Source organism: Cherax quadricarinatus, unplaced genomic scaffold, assembly GCF_038502225.1.
Source record: "Cherax quadricarinatus isolate ZL_2023a unplaced genomic scaffold, ASM3850222v1 Contig1099, whole genome shotgun sequence".
Lineage (NCBI taxonomy): Eukaryota > Metazoa > Arthropoda > Malacostraca > Decapoda > Parastacidae > Cherax > Cherax quadricarinatus.
In genome coordinates, this window is record NW_027196125.1 from 30,845 (window position 1) to 47,500 (window position 16,656).

At 39.9% G+C, this 16,656-nt stretch overlaps 1 protein-coding gene across 1 annotated transcript in view; it reads left to right on the top strand.

Moving 5' to 3' along the window:
* The window catches only part of LOC128697320 (uncharacterized), a 91,626-nt gene that overhangs the window by 24,289 nt on the left and 50,681 nt on the right, over nucleotides 1–16,656 (top strand). The gene's annotated exons all lie outside the window — the stretch shown is intronic.

The window sequence follows — 16,656 nt, forward strand, 5'->3', positions numbered from 1 at the left end:
AAAAAGAACAAAATACTTCATCTCTTATGCCAAATTTAAAGGAAAAACAACATCCAGTACTGGGCCCCTGCTTAGGTAGAATGGGACATACACAGATGATAGCCAAGAATGAGTGAGATACTAAAGTCCCAGTATGACTCAGTGTTCAGTGAGCCACTGCCCACTCCAAGGGTCGACAATCCAAATGAATTCTTTATGAATGAAACTCAAAATCTGGTCATCCCAAAACTCTCAGATATTATTATAACTCCACAAAATTTTGAAGGGGCAATTAATGACATGCCCATGCACTCTGCCCAAGGCCCAGACTCATGGAACTCTTGTGTTCAAGAACTGCAAGAAGTCCCTATTGCGTGCCTTCAGCATTTTATGGAGAGAGAGCATGGACACAGGGGTCATTCCACACACACTAAAAAACAACAGACATAGCCCCACTCCACAAAGGTGGCAGTAAAGCAATTGCAAAGAACTACAGACCCATACACTAACATCCCATATCATAAAAATCTTTAAGAGGGTTCTAAGAAGGAAGATAGCCAACCACATAGATACCCATCAGTTACACAACCCAGGGCAACACGGGTTTAGAACAGGTCGCTCCTGCCTGTCCCAGCTACTGGACCACTATGACAAGGTCCTGGATGCTGCAGAGGATAAACAAAATACAGATGTAGTATACACAGATTTTGCAAAAGCTTTCGACAAGTGTGACCATGGTGTAATAACACACAAAATGCAGGGTAAAGGAATAATGGGAAAAGTTGGTAGATGGATCTACAACTTCCTGACAAATAGAACACAAAGAGTAATAGTAAACAGAGTAAATTCCCAGGCAGCCATGGTAAAAAGCTCTGTTCCACAAGGCACAGTACTTGCTCCCATTCTATTCCTCATCCTCATTTCTGATATAGACAGAAATGTATGCCATAGCTCCTTGTTTTCCTTTGCGGATGACACCCAGATCACCATGGCAGTGACCTCCATCGAAGACACTGCGAGACTCCAAGTGGACATCAACCAAATCTTCAAATGGGCCACTGAGAACAATATGAAGTTCAACGAGGAGAAATTTCAACTACTCAGATATGGAAAACTTGAAGAAATTAAAAATGTGTCAGGGTATACCACAAATTCTAACCATACACTAGAGTGGAAAAGTAATGTGAAGGACCTGGGAGTGATAATGTCAGAGAATCTCGCCTTCAAAGACCACAACAATGTATCTACCTCATCCGCTAGGAAAACGATAGGATGGATAATGAGAACCTTCAAAACTAGGGACGTCAAGCCCATGATGATTCTCTTCAAATCGTTTGTGCTCTCTGGGCTGGAATACTGCTGTACACTCATGGCCCCCTTCAAGGCTGGTGATATTGCAGACCTGGAGAGTGTACAAAATACTTTCACGGCACACATAAATGTGATAAGGCACCTAAACTACTGGGAACAGTTGAAGATCCTTGATCTGTATTCCCTGGAACACAGGCGAGAGAGATACATGCTATACACTGGGAAGGTCCTGGAGAGATTGGTACCAAACTTGCATATGAAAATCACTCCATATGAAAGCAAAACACTCAGCAGGAGATGCAACAATCCGCCATGAAAAGCAGGGGTGCCACGAGTACATATATAAGGGGGATTACCAGTAGACACCTGGCTGTCCTCAAGAAGGCACTGGACAGGCACCTAAAGTCAGTACCTGACCAACCGCGCTGTGGTTCGTACGTCAGCTTGCATGCTGCCAGCAGTAACAGCCTGGTTGATCAGACCCTGATCCACCATGAGATCTGGTCTCAGACCAGGCCACGGGGGCATTGACCTCTGAAACCCTCTCCAGACTTCCTGAGTTTATTAATCATATTCTAACCAAACCACTCTGGTCCCAATGATGCCAGATTAGTGATGGCTGATCTGTATTTAAAAATTCCCTTCTGTATTACCTTCCAATAAAAGTTATGTGATCCTTAGACACTTTACATCAAGGTTGAGTCTTTTCAAACTTGTAAATGTAAGTTCTGGAAGGCATCCATTTGCTGAACAAGACTCTTCTGTCTACATTTAAAATTTGTTTATCGTTGTATTTAGTTTCTTGTATTATTTTCTTGCAATTATTATTATTATTATAATCAAGGGGGAAGCGCTAAACCCGGAGAATTATACAGCGCCTGGGGGGGGGGGGGGAATGTGGAAGGCATTCAGGCTTAATTCGGGGAACTGGAGGACAGATCCAATTCCCTAAATCAAGAGCCTCTCATCAACATCAAGGAACCTTCCTTGAGGGTTTTTTCTTGCAAACTTCAGGATATTCAGGTGTGACATCATCATCTGTGATGGCCGCCTCAATCAGGATATTCAGGTGTGACATCATCATCTGTGATGGCCGCCTCAATCAGTATATTCAGGTGTGACATCATCATCTGTGATGGCCGCCTCACTGTGTGACATCATCATCTGTGATGGCCGCCTCACTGTGTGGCATCATCATCTGTGATGGCCGCCTCACTGTGTGACATCATCATCTGTGACGGCCGCCTCACTGCTAATTTTAACATTATACAATTATACAGGATTTTTAAAGTGACTGAACCAACCATCACAGTAAAAGTTTCTTCAGTCCATTTCATTTACATTTTCTTTCACTGTCTTAAATAAATTTGAAGCTTTTATCTGGATGGTTGTTCTGCTAAGAATATATATATTTTTTATTACAATCTTCTAACCATACAGTTAAAGCACTATATTATTACAATCTTCTAACCATACAGTTAAAACACTATATTATTACAATCTTCTAACCATACAGTTAAAACACTATATTATTACAATCTTCTAACCATACAGTTAAAACACTGTATTATTACAATCTTCTAACCATACAGTTAAAGCACTATATTATTACAATCTTCTAACCATACAGTTAAAACACTCTATATTTCTATCATTGCAACACTACTCTTACTTATAGTTATCTGTAAACAACAAAAACCTGATGCAACTTTGCATTTTTCTTTTATTTCTTCTGTGTCTTGTATAATATTCCAGACCATAGATTCAGGTCTTGCAACATCTTCTGTTATTATATTAGTTACTATCACCACCTACATCATCTTCTGTTATTATATTAGTTACTATCACCACCTACATCATCTTCTGTTATTATATTAGTTACTATCACCACCTACATCATCTTCTGTTATTATATTAGTTACTATCACCACCTACATCATCTTCTGTTATTATATTAGTTACTATCACCACCTACATCATCTTCTGTTATTATATTAGTTACTATCACCACCTACATCATCTTCTGTTATTATATTAGTTACTATCACCACCTACATCATCTTCTGTTATATCAAACTTGTGTTATGATGTAATAATAAGTCTCTTGTATCCTGCAGTGTTTACATCTGAAGTATCTTTTGTCTGTTTTATTAAGAACACTTTTATAAAAAAAAATAAGACAAGTGTGTATGTTAATATTGTGCAGCAGCACAGATATACACAATGACAGGTGTGTGCAGACTGACGTAGTCACATGTATAACAATAATATGGTGCAGCAGCACAGATATACACAATGACAGGTGTGTGCAGACTGACATAGTCACATGTACAACAATAATATGGTGCAGCAGCACAGATATACACAATGACAGGTGTGTGCAGACTGACGTAGTCACATGTACAACAATAATATGGTGCAGCAGCACAGATATACACAATGACAGGTGTGTGCAGACTGACGTAGTCACATGTACAACACTTGTTTACCCTCGTAAATTCAACTTTCGTGTCCTTTTTTCCCAGGATCTGAGAAGTTTGGCAACAAAGAACTCACATTAATTAAAATTTTGTCTGGCATTAAATGTGACTCTGGTATCATTTAATAATTCACACTGAACCAAATTTACACTAATAATGAACTAGATATAAACAATTTAATAATACACCAGATGTATAAGTTCACCCATCAGTAAAATGTGTACATGGGTGTTAGTGGACTGGTGTGAGTCACATCCTGGGTGTTAGTGGACTGGTGTGAGTCACATCCTGGGTGTTAGTGGACTGGTGTGGGTTGCATCCTGGGTGTTATTGGACTGGCGTGGGTTGCACATTGGGTGTTAGTGGACTGATGTGGTCGCATCCTGGGTGTCAGTGGATGGGTGTGGGTCACATCCTAGGCATTAGTGGACTGGTGTTGGTCGCATCCTGGGTGTTAGTCGACTGTTGTGGGACGCATATTGGATGTTAGTCAACTGGTGTGGGTCGTATCTTGGATGTTAGTCGACTGGTGTGGGTTGCATCTTTGGTGTTAATGGACTGGTGTTGGTCACATCCTGGCTGTTAGTAGAGTGGTGTGGGTCATATCCTGGGTGTTAGTAGACTTGTGTGGCTTGCTTCCTTGGTGTAAATGGACTGGTGTGGGTCAGATCCTACATGTTAGTGGACTGGTGTGGTCGCATCTCGCTGTTAGTGGACTGGTGTGGGTCAAATCCTGGGTGTTAGTGGACTGTTGTGGGTCATATTCTCTGTTAGAGGACTGGTGTGGATTGCATCCTGGGTGGTAGTCAACTGGTGTGGATCGCATCCTGGGTGATAGTGGACTGCCGTGTGTCGCATCCTGGGTGTTAGTCGAGTGATGTGGGTTACATCCTGGGTGTAAGTGGACTGCTGTGGGTCTCATCCTGGGTATTAGTGGACTGGTGTGAATTGCATCCTGGTTGTTAGTGGGCTGGTGTGGGTTGCATCCTGGGTGTTAGTTGACTGCTGCGGGTCACATCCTGGGTGGTAGTCGACTGGTGTGTCTCGCATCCTGAGTGTTATTTGCCCGGTGTGGGCCGCATCCTGGGTGTTAGATCAAATCATTTTAAATCAAACCAAATCAATACACAAATAACCTGCACATAAAAGAGAGAAGCTTAAGACGACGTTTCGGTCCGACTTGGACCATTTACAAAGTCACACTTTGTAAATGGTCCAAGTAGGACCAAAACGTCGTCGTAAGCTTCTCTCTTTTATGTGCGGGTTATTTGTGTATCGTTCCAGTCACGGTATTGTGCCTTTTTTTGTTAAATCAAATCAAGTTTATTCTCTATAAGGATTACAATGCTGAGTTTACAGAATTTGGATATTATGTGGTTTACATGTTTAAAATACTAATTACAGAGGGGGCCACTAGAACACCTAGCATGGCTAGGCATTTCGGGCAGACTTAGATTAATTCCTAACTTTAAAATATTACAAATTATGTAGTAAGCTGGTATTATGGCTAAGTGACTAAATACTAGTTTGTGAGTTTAGCAATGTGAATGCTTTTGTTTTGGCACAATACATAGTTTCAGTATTGGAGTATCACAGGCCAACTTATGACTAGTTAGGATTCATTATTTTAAGATTAAGATTAATATTTCTGTGTTTATGGTCAAGTGGGTGAGTGAGTGTAAGTGTGAACCACCAGGTGGTATTCATGTAATTAGTTGACGGGGTGTATCATGGAGATAAGATGTTTTCTAATGGTAGTTTTGAAGGTGATGAATGTGTCTGCAGTTCTAGAGTACTCAGGGAGGGTGTTCCAGATTTTAGGGCCTTTGATATACATTGAATTTTTGTAAAGGTTTAGTCGGACACGGGGAATGTCGTAGAGATGTTTGTGTCTGGTGTTACGCCTGTGGGTTCTGTCACAACTATCAAGAAAGCGTTTTAGGTCAAGGTTGATATTAGAGTTTAAGGCCCTGTAGATGTAGATTGCACAGAAGTAAGTGTGGATGTACTGAACTGGGAGTAAGTTTAGGTATATGAAGAGTGGGGGGTGTGTTGCCAGGGATGGGATTTAGTGATTATTCTTAGTGCGGCTTTTTGTTGGGTTATTATTGGCTTTAGGCAAGTTGCTGCAGTTGTTCTTCAAGCACAAATAGCATAGGTGAGGTATGGATAAATAAGTGAGTGGTATAATGTGAGAAGGGCATTTCGCACCACGTAGTATCGTATCTTGGAGAGGATCCCAACCGTTTTGGATATTTTTTTGTTTATGTGTTTTATGTGGATGCTGAAATTCAGGTTGTTGTCGAGGTATAGGCCTAGGAATTTGCCCTCATTATGTCTGGCAATTAGAGTGTTGTCGATCTTAATGTTAATTTGCGCAACTCCTGCTCTGCTTGTGAGGGAAAAGTTCAATAGATAGGAGTAGCGAGGGAGTATATAGTAATAATAGTTTCATTGCCAGCTACTTGTTAAGGTAGGGTAAGTCAAGCTCCCACTATTCCCGCCTTTTTTTCCCCTCCCCGAAACTGATAGTTTGACTGCCAGCTGCTTGTTAAGGTAGGGTCAGTCTAGCTCCCGCTATCCCTTCCCCTCCTTCTTCCCCCCCCCTCCCCCCGAAAGGTGACGTGTGGGGCTCTGGTCCAAACAGTAATCACTCGACTCACTGCTCCCAGCACTACTGTAAGTACATGCCTGCCTTGTATTCTAGTGGATTTATTGGTTGAAAGCTTCACTTTTGACCAATAATAAACTTAGTCTTTTCAGCCTTGCTCTAAGTTGACTGTTGTAATAATCACCACGTCTTTTAGGTATTGTACTTATCATGGAGAGTGATTTCTTAAGTAGTGGGTAGCCTGTCTATCTTTCCAGCTTGAATGGCAGAGAGGGTCACCTGGCAATCAACGAGCAGAACTGATGGAGAAGGACTAACGTCCAGAGACTTCCCCATTTTGGATTTAATTACCTGTGCACCTGTATGAAATTGCAGGACGTAACCCCACATCATTGCAGCGGTAAAGAACCTGCTTTCCTGTCATCGGGATAGAATACTCACGGCGATACTCTGTGAAGAACTAGCCGGTGGTGGTCACCAACACCTGCGACCCCCCCCCCCCACATCAGCAACGGCTAAGATTTCAACAACACGAAGTGTCACCAACACCAGACACCCCAATGTATATATTAGCGTTGAGTTCAAATGTTATTTTATTCATTTCATTTTTCATTTTTCTTTCAAATAGGATATACCTTTCATGTTTTATTGTTTTATGTTTGCTTTAATAAATAATAAAGTGTTTATCTTTGTGAATTATTATTTCTTTTTCTAATCATTAATTTTCCTGAGGAGGAGCCAGCCTGAGTAATACTGACTGAAGTTGTTGCAGGGCTGAGTAAGCCTTCACAAGTGGCGACCTTGCCAGGATCAACTCGACTGAATCAAGATTCAACTCCATCTCGAATCTACCATTGGAACTTCAACGCCACATACCACAGACGGTTACCACCAGCCATGAGTAATCATTCTCTATGGTAGGACTACGGTACAGGTATTTAAAAGATTTGGTGATTGTTATAGTCTCAATTTATTGTAAGTCAAGTCAGGCAGGATATAATAGTTAATTCTGCCACCTTTCTTGTGAGCTTGAAACACTTTGGAGGATTAGACTCTAGGGACCCGAGATTTTCCAGTGACAATTTGTTTCATTGAGCTCTTTATTTTATCAAGGGAACTGTCATAGGACACTCTTGATTTATTGGTGAGAAGATTGGATGGTCAAGGGACCCCATTCTACTTTCTGTTTGCTGCGAGTCGGCATAGAACCCTTCGTTTTTATTAATACATATTGTTTAATTGAAGTAGGGATCGAGCCCTCTGCTTTATTTACAGTTTGAGCGGAGCAGGAATTGAACCCTCCATTTTCTTTAATACCCGTTTCATTTTTCCCCTGATAGTTTAAGTTATTCTTGTAAACATGGAGGAATACCAGTTTTGGATGAACGCTGGAAGTAAGTTAGGAATAACAGGGAAAATTTTAGAATCTTTCATTAGTGCTAAGATCCAGGAAAGACTTGAAAGAGAGAGAATTGAGAGAGAAGAAAAACAGTTAGAAAGGGAAAGAGATGAAGAAAAGGAGAGAGAGAGAATTGAAAGAGAAGAGAAAAAGGAGAGAGAGAGAATTGAGAGAGAAATCCAAGAAAGACAGAAAGTGAAAGAGAAGACAAAAGGGAGCGTGATAGACTTGATCATGAAGAAAGAGCTAGAGAACGTGAGGAACAAGCTAAGATACGTGAGGAACAGGTTAAATTAAGAGAACTTGAGGAAAGAGCCAAGGATAGAGAAGTTGAGAAAAAGCTAGAGAACGTGAGGAAAAAGCTAGAGAACTCGAGTTAATAGAGAAAAGGATCGCGAACTCGAAAAATCTCGCCTTGAATTAGAGAATAAAAAGTTAACTTTGACACAACAACAATTAGAGGAAGGAGTAATGGAACATCATGCAGCTAGTGCATATATTCCAACACCTAATTTACCTCCCTTCACAGAGGGGGAAGACATAACTTCATACATTATCAGGTTTGAAAATACCGCTACCCTCTGTGAATGGCCTGCTGACACCTGGGCTACCAGGTTAGGAATGTTATTTTCTGGTACAGCCTTGAATATCTATGCAACTTTGTCGCAGGATATCATATGTAATTATAACCTACTGAAGAAGGCAATCCTTAAAGTATATCAAAAAACCACTAATTCTTACAGGAAAGATTTCAGGTATGCCACCTTACAGCCTGGCCAGAACTTTCAACAGTTACAGGTAACACTCTTTCGTTTGTTCGACTTTTGGATAGAGAGTTCAGGAATTAATCACAGTTATGAATCTCTTAGAGACTTCATGGTTGCTGACCAGTTCCTGACAGCTCTTCCCCATCAGATACGAACATTCATCAGAGAACGTAACCTGATTAAAGCTGAGGAAGTTGCTGAGGCTGCTGACCTGTATGCTGAGGCTCACAATTCCTATAAAGACCTAAAGGGATCGAACCCTAAGGGCAAGGGTTCATCAGACCTTAAGAAAACAAAGCCTCTAATGGAAAGTAAAATGACTTCTTTTATTCCTGTTTGTCATTTGTGTGGTGTTAAGGGACATAAACGTCCAGATTGTCCTTCTAAGAAGGTCCAAAAAGTTGGAAGATGTTTTAAAGACTGTAATGACCAAGCACCCTTCTGTTCAGGAACAGTTAATGGACTTATTGTATCTACCATTTTACGAGACACTGGATGCACATGTATAATCATTTCTGATAAGCTGTTCCCTAACCTTAAAGAAACTCATTCCTCTGCTATACTTTCAGACTACTTGGGCCGTACGGACACTTTTCCTACCATCCGTTGTTACATTAGGTCTAAATGGTTCACAGGTTGGTCTGAAGCCGTACTAGCTCCCATCACTTCTTGCTCCGTACTAATAGGTAATGTAAAAGGTGCCATTCTTCCTTCTGAGGTTGACCTTTCATCACCAAAGATGGACATAAGTGTTTCAGATCCTCTTCCTGTAGAGTCAGAGAAGCCCCTCGAAAGTTCAGATGAGACAATGTCTCGTGAGATTCATGTGGGACTAAAAACCATTGATGCTACTCTCGAAAGTGAGGTAGTAGGATCACCTTTTCACTTGTTAGATGAAAGTGAAGATATCACCTCCGATACCATAAATGTCTTGACTAGGGCTCAGACCAAAGCCCAGGCTTCTCCTACTGTCCATCCTTTGATTTTCCCTGACTTTAAGGCTTTAGATGTATCGAAGGACTCCTTTGTCAGTTTACAACGTAATTGCCCTTCTCTTCAGAATTGCCATAATACCGCTAAACAAAATCAAGTTATCCAAAGGAAAAACTTTTCATATAAATTTGAATATATAAAAGGTATCTTGTACAAGTCAGTATTCAAATTAAATTCAGATGAGATAGACTATTCCATCTTAGTTGTTCCAAGTCAATGCAGAGAGACCATTCTTAAAATGGCTCATGACCTGCCAGTGGCCGGACATTTCTCGCATCGTAAAACCTTAAATAAAATTAGGGAAACCTATTTTTGGCCTAAAATGTCCTCAGATGTCACTACCTATTGTAGATCGTGTAAAGTTTGCCAACTGTCATCCTCCCGAGGTACCAGGCGAGTACCTATGGTCAAAATGCCTATCTTTACGGTACCGTTTGAAAGAGTAGCTATTGACATCGTTGGTCCTTTATCTCCACTTTCATCTGGGGGACATAGATATATATTAACCTTAGTTGATTATGCTTCGAGTTTCCCTGAAGCTGTACCCTTAAAGACCATAACTACTACAGAGGTGGCTGAAGCCCTTTTGTCCATCTTCTCCAGAGTGGGCATCCCTTGAGAAATTTTGTCTGACCGTGGGACACAATTTACATCTGACTTAATGCAACATCTATACCAACTTCTGGGAGTGAAGCCTCTCTTCACCACACCCTATCATCGCAGCTGTAATGGGAGGATTGAGCGCCAGCATTCGATTCTCAAGTCCATTTTAAGGAAATTTTGCTCCCTTAAACCTAAGGAGTGGCATCGTTACCTACCCTGTGCTTTGTTTGCCATGAGGGAAGTTCCCAGTGACTCTTTGGGGTTTTCACCTTTTGAACTTCTCTATGGTAGACAGGCCAGAGGCCCATTGTCCATCCTTCATGACTTATGGACTAATGAGGAGGTAAATGCCGAGGTTCAGTCTTCTTACCAGTTTCTCCTTGACCTTAGATCCAAACTTGAGGACACCTCTGACATAGTTTCGAAAAACCTAAGCTTGTTAATGGACCAGTACAAAACATATTTTGATTCCAAAAGTCAGAGGAGAAGTTTTAAAGTAGGAGATGAAGTTCTGGTACTTTTGCGGATTAAGTCAAATAAATTATTAGTAGCATGGAAAGGTCCATATAAAGTATTAAAAATTTGTGGGAAAGTTGACTACCTCATAGAAGTCAAGGGGAAACCTAAGCTTTATCATATCAACATCCTTAAGAAATATTACCGAAGAAATTCGGTTAACTGCCTTAATAACTTTGACTTAGTTTTTCCACACGAACTTGATAAGACAACTGAAGAATGTAAGGTGTGCGTAATTGACACCTCTAACATAGACTATGATGAAGAACTACATGACTTGGTGACTCTTGACCACTTGGATGCAACCAACATTAATATTAATGAATCTTTCGATGACCATAAGAGACATGAACTACTTCAATGTGTGAGTAACTTTCCAAACGTCTTTACTGATATTCCAGGTGTAACCTCCACGGTAGTCCATAAGATTGACTTAGTGACGGACAATCCTATCAAACGAAAATTATACCCAGTTCCAGTTCACCTTAGGGATGCATTTGACCGAGAGGTAGACAAATTATTAAAACTAAAGATCATTGAACCTTCCGTATCTTCATATTGTTCACCAGTAGTCATGGTTAAGAAGGAGGATAATTCATATAGACTTGCTATTGACTTCAGAGGCCTTAATGCTATAACTCGGTGGGATGCTGAGCCTATGCCCTTAATGGATAGCGATCTACACAGATTTTATGACTCTTCCTTCTTTTCAGAGATTGATATTGCACAGGCATATCATCAAGTAATGTTAGATCCTTCTTCTAAGCAGTACACCGCTTTTCCTACACACCAAGGACTGATGCAATATAGAACTATGCCCTTCGGTTTGGTAACTGCCTGTGCTACCTACGTGAGACTGATGAGAAAGGTCTTGGGTAATATGCCAAATGTTTCAGTTTATTTTGATAACATTTACGTAATGACATCCACATAGGGCAAACATATCCAAACATTAACGTCAGTTTTGCATAGGTTACGCTCACGTGGCCTCACTGCCAAACCGAAGAAATGCTTCCTTGGGTATAACAAGATTAGATATCTTGGACTGATACTTTCTAATAACTCTCTGCAGCCTCTCCCCAGTAAGATCAAAGCTTTATTAGAATTTAAATTTCCCCAAACCAAGACGCTCATGCATAGCTTTCTTGGTTCTGTAAATTTTTATGCACGGTTTATCCCGAACCTTACTGATCTTACAGGCCTCTTATCCGACTTCCTTAAAAAGTCTGTGAAGGAACCTCTTGAACTTTCTGACGTAGCTCGGGAAAAGTTTAATAAGTATCTTTTCGAAAGACCCTATACTTAAGATTCCAGATATTAATAAAACATTTTGTTTAAGAACTGATGCCTCCAATACTGGCTTAGGTGCGGTGTTACTACGATACCATGATGGTACTCCCTTCCCTGTATGCTTCCTAAGCCGGAAACTCCTTCCCGCAGAAACGAGATACTCCCCCATAGAAAAGGAATGTTTGGCTCTTGTGTGGGGTATCTCCAAACTTAAATTTTATTTGCTGGGAAAAGAATTCATTTTAGAAACGGATCACAAACTTTTGATATACCTAGAAACTTTTAAGGGAACCAACAGTCGCCTCTTGATGTGGACATTGGCACTCCAGGCTTTTAAGTTTCATATTGTGTATATCAATGGTTCATCCAGTTATTTCTCTGACTGGTTAAGTCATGACAGTCAGTAGAAGATTTGTTGCCTTACACGACTTCCACATGTTAGAACTTTTTCCTTGCCTATTCTTCTTATACTCCTTGACTATAAGTCTTGGTATGGGGGAGTGTGAGGGAAAAGTTCAATAGATAGGAGTAGTGAGGGAGTATATAGTATTAATAGTTTCATTGCCGGCTACTTGTTAAGGTAGGGTAAGTCAAGCTCCCACTATTCCCGCCTTTTTTCCCCCTCCCCGAAAGTGATAGTTTGACTGCCGGGTGCTTGTTAAGGTAGGGTCAGTCTAGCTCCCGCTATCCCTTCCCCTCCTTCTCCCCCCCCCCTCGAAAGGTGACGTGTGGGGCTCTGGTCCAAACAGTAATCACTCGACTCACAGCTCCCAGCACTACTGTAAGTACATGCCTGCCTTGTATTCTAGTGGATTTATTGGTTGAAAGCTTCACTTTTAACCAATAATAAACTTAGTCTTTTCAGCCTTGCTCTAAGTTGACTGTTGTAATAATCACCACGTCTTTTAGGTATTGTACTTATCATGGAGAGTGATTTCTTAAGCAGTGGGTAACCTGTCTATCTTTCCAGCTTGAATGGCAGAGAGGGTCACCTGGCAATCAACAAGCAGAACTGATGGAGAAGGACTAACGTCCAGAGACTTCCCCATTTTGGATTTAATTACCTGTGCACCTGTATGAAATTGCAGGACGTAACCCCACATCATTGCAGCGGTAAAGAACCTGCTCTCCTGTCATTGGGATAGAATACTCACGGCGATACTCTGTGAAGAACTAGCTGGTGATGGTCACCAACACCTGCGACCTCCTCCCCCCACATCAGCAACGGCTAAGATTTCATCAACACGAAGTGTCACCAACACCAGACACCCCAATGTATATATTAGCGTTGAGTTCAAATGTTATTTTATTCATTTCATTTTTCATTTTTCTTTCAAATAGGATATACCTTTCATGTTTTATTGTTTTATGTTTGCTTTAATAAATAATAAAGTGTTTATCTTTGTGAATTATTATTTCTTTTTCTATTCATTAATTTTCCTGAGGAGGAGCCAGCCTGAGTAATACTGACTGAAGTTGTTACAGGGCTGAGTAAGCCTTCACACTGCTACCAAACATAATATAGTAGGTTTTGTCAGTGTTAAGCATAAGTTTATTGGCTGTCATCCAAGTCGATATTTTGAGCAGCTCCTCGTTAACAATGGTGTTGAGGGTGGCAAGATTAGGGTGAGAGATGACGTAAGTCATGTCATCAGCAAAGAGAATTGGGTTCAGGTGTTAGGATACGTTTGGAAGATCATTGATGTATATGAGGAAGAGCAGGGTACCAAGGACACTTCCCTGTGGAACTCCAGTATCAAGTGGCAGTGTTGATGATTGTGTCTTTAATGGTGACTTACTGATACCTATTAGTAAGGTAAGATTTGAAATATGCAAGCGCATGGCCTCTTGTACCATAATGGTCAAGTTTGTGGAGTAGGATGCCGTGGTCTATTGTGTCAAAGGCTTTTCTTAGGTCAATAAAAATTCCTAGCAGATATTCCTTATTTTTCAATGCTGTGTAAAGCAGATCTAGCATTTTTATAATTGCATCATTAGTGCTTTTATTTTTCCTGAATCCAAATTGGCAGGGGTTGAGTATGTTTTGTGCCATTATAAATGAATATAGTCTCCTGTGCACGAGTTTCTCAAAGATTTTGGATAGCAATGGTAAGTTTGATATTGGCCTATAGTTGTTTAAATCTGTAGGGTCACCGCCTTTATGTATTGGTGTAACCCTTGCTGTCTTGAGTAGTTTTGGGAAGGTGCTAGTTTCTAGTGACTTGTTAAAAAGTAATGAAATAGCATGCAAAAAGACATGGGCCGCTCGCTTGTACAAAAATGGTGGGACATGAGACAGATTCCCTGAGTTATTTGTAAAAGACTTTATAATCTCGGTGACTTTCGTTGGCTCAGTTGGTACACGATAGAAGGAATTTGGGAAATTCCCATCAAGGTAGTCCCTGGCATGGGCATTGGTACGTGGGATTTTATTGGGGAGATTAGATCCTATGGTTGAGAAGAAGTTGTTTATCTTGTTAGCTGTGTCAGTGGGATGCAGTGGTGTTTCATTAGGTTTAGTTAGAACAATATAATTGTTTTTTCTCAGTTTGTGGGTCCCTAGAATCTGGGAGAGTGTTTTCCAGGTCTTTTTTATATCTCCTCTTGTGTCACTATTTTGCCATTATATTCCAAAGCTCATTTATTTGATTACCACTTTATTGTTCACCACAACTTATATTAGTCCCTTTTATATTATAATTTTATATTATAATTATAACTTTAAAGAATTACCTTCAAAGTACTACCTACTATCATATTCCCAAGCTCCATTATTTGATCATCACTTTATTTGTTCACCACAAATTATTTTAGTCCCTTTTATATTGTCTCCTTTATTTTAGCTTTAAAAAACTACCTTAGCTCATTATTTTTTACATTTGTTAAATAACTCAGGTGCTATTTTTTTAGCTTTAGAATATTTACTTTGTTTTATACTTAATTCTAACTATAGATTCACTACAAATCTTATGATTACAAGCATTGATCCTGATACCAACCTCTTATTTAATGACTTAAATGATTCAAACAGTTACTGTAATTACTACACTGCAGAACAATCTAAGGCACTTCTCAGAGCCAACAACAACATAACTATCTTTAACTACAATATCAGATCTTTAAGCAAGCATTACGATGACCTCCTAGCATTACTAAATTCCTTGCATGCCAATATGTCCATCATTACACTAACTGAAACCTGGCTAAAGCCTGATACTACAGATGTCTATGCCATTCCTGGTTACACAGCCATACACAACTGTAGGCCAGACCAACAAGGGGGTGGCACAGCTATATACTACTCAGACCAACTAGAATGTATCACTAATACTTGCACAAGGGATGAACATGGGGAATATATAATAGCTAAATTCAAATCCAAATACCTACAAAAGCCTCTCACAGTGATAAACATCTACAGAGTTCCACAATCAAACATTAGCCAATTTAGTCAAAACCTAGGAAGTATGGTAACTGATGCACACATGAACAAAGATCACTTACTACTCTCAGGTGACTTCAATATAAATCTCCTGCAAGACCAGGACCCACACGTTACTGAATTCACAAACACAATGAGTAACTGTATATTGCTACCAACAGTAACAAAACCTACAAGAGTTACGGAGACTAGTGTTTCCCTACTTGACCACATCTGGACCAACACCATATCCCCTTTAAAATCAGGCATAATTACAGATAATACCACAGACCACTACCCTACTTTCCTCATAACAACTCTTGGTAAAATACCCCAAGACACTACCAAAGTCACCTTCAGACTTCACAATGAGGCAGCCATTAACCCTTTGAGGGTCGACAGGCCCTCTCCGAAACTCGTTCTCAGGGTCGGCCAAATTTCAAAAAAAAAAAATTATTTTTTCTTATGAAAAAATAGTTTTTTTTTTCTAAACATTATAGGATAAACAAAAAAAATTTACCATCAATACTTACGGAGATATGGAGGCGTAAAGTTTGCAGAAAATGAGCCCCGTATGGCAACAGCGGCGACTGCCGCTCACCGGTAAACTTTGATTTACTTGTATTTGAAGGTTTGTTGTTTTTTTCACTATTTTATTTTTTCACATAACTTATGTGGCCTATGAGACCAAAGTAAGGTGCAATGTACATATATACACTCGTTGTATACAACACAATAAGCACACAAACATAATTATCAATATATTGTTTACAAAACTTGTTTACAAAAACAAAAATACAAAACATTGTTTATTACTATTGTTCTATAATATATATACCAATATACAGTCACTGAACATATTCCTATTAGTTCTGCAGCTTTTGGAATTCTTTGAAGCATGGTGTCATACACAATGGTGTTTTATCTTTCTCCCTCATTCTATCTCTTTCAATCTGTCTCTCTCTTTCTGTCTGTCTATCTCTGTCTCACAGGTACACATAAATACAAGTATACATAGTATAAATTACCTAGGACAACCCAAGAAATCCAGACAAAGTGCTGTACTCCGCTTGAAGATGTGAGTAAAAGTGATGATGCAGTCTTGTGGCTCTCTGAGACAGAGAGCTAGACGGATAGACAGATAGACAGGGAGCTTGACAGACAGACAAATGGACAGAAATGTTAGTGTACCAGCAGAAACAAAGGGAGGGCGATGTTCATCTAATCTTTTATTATCAGTTCCACCCTGGTTTACGCTCATCAAAAGTCATCTCTTATCAGATGTT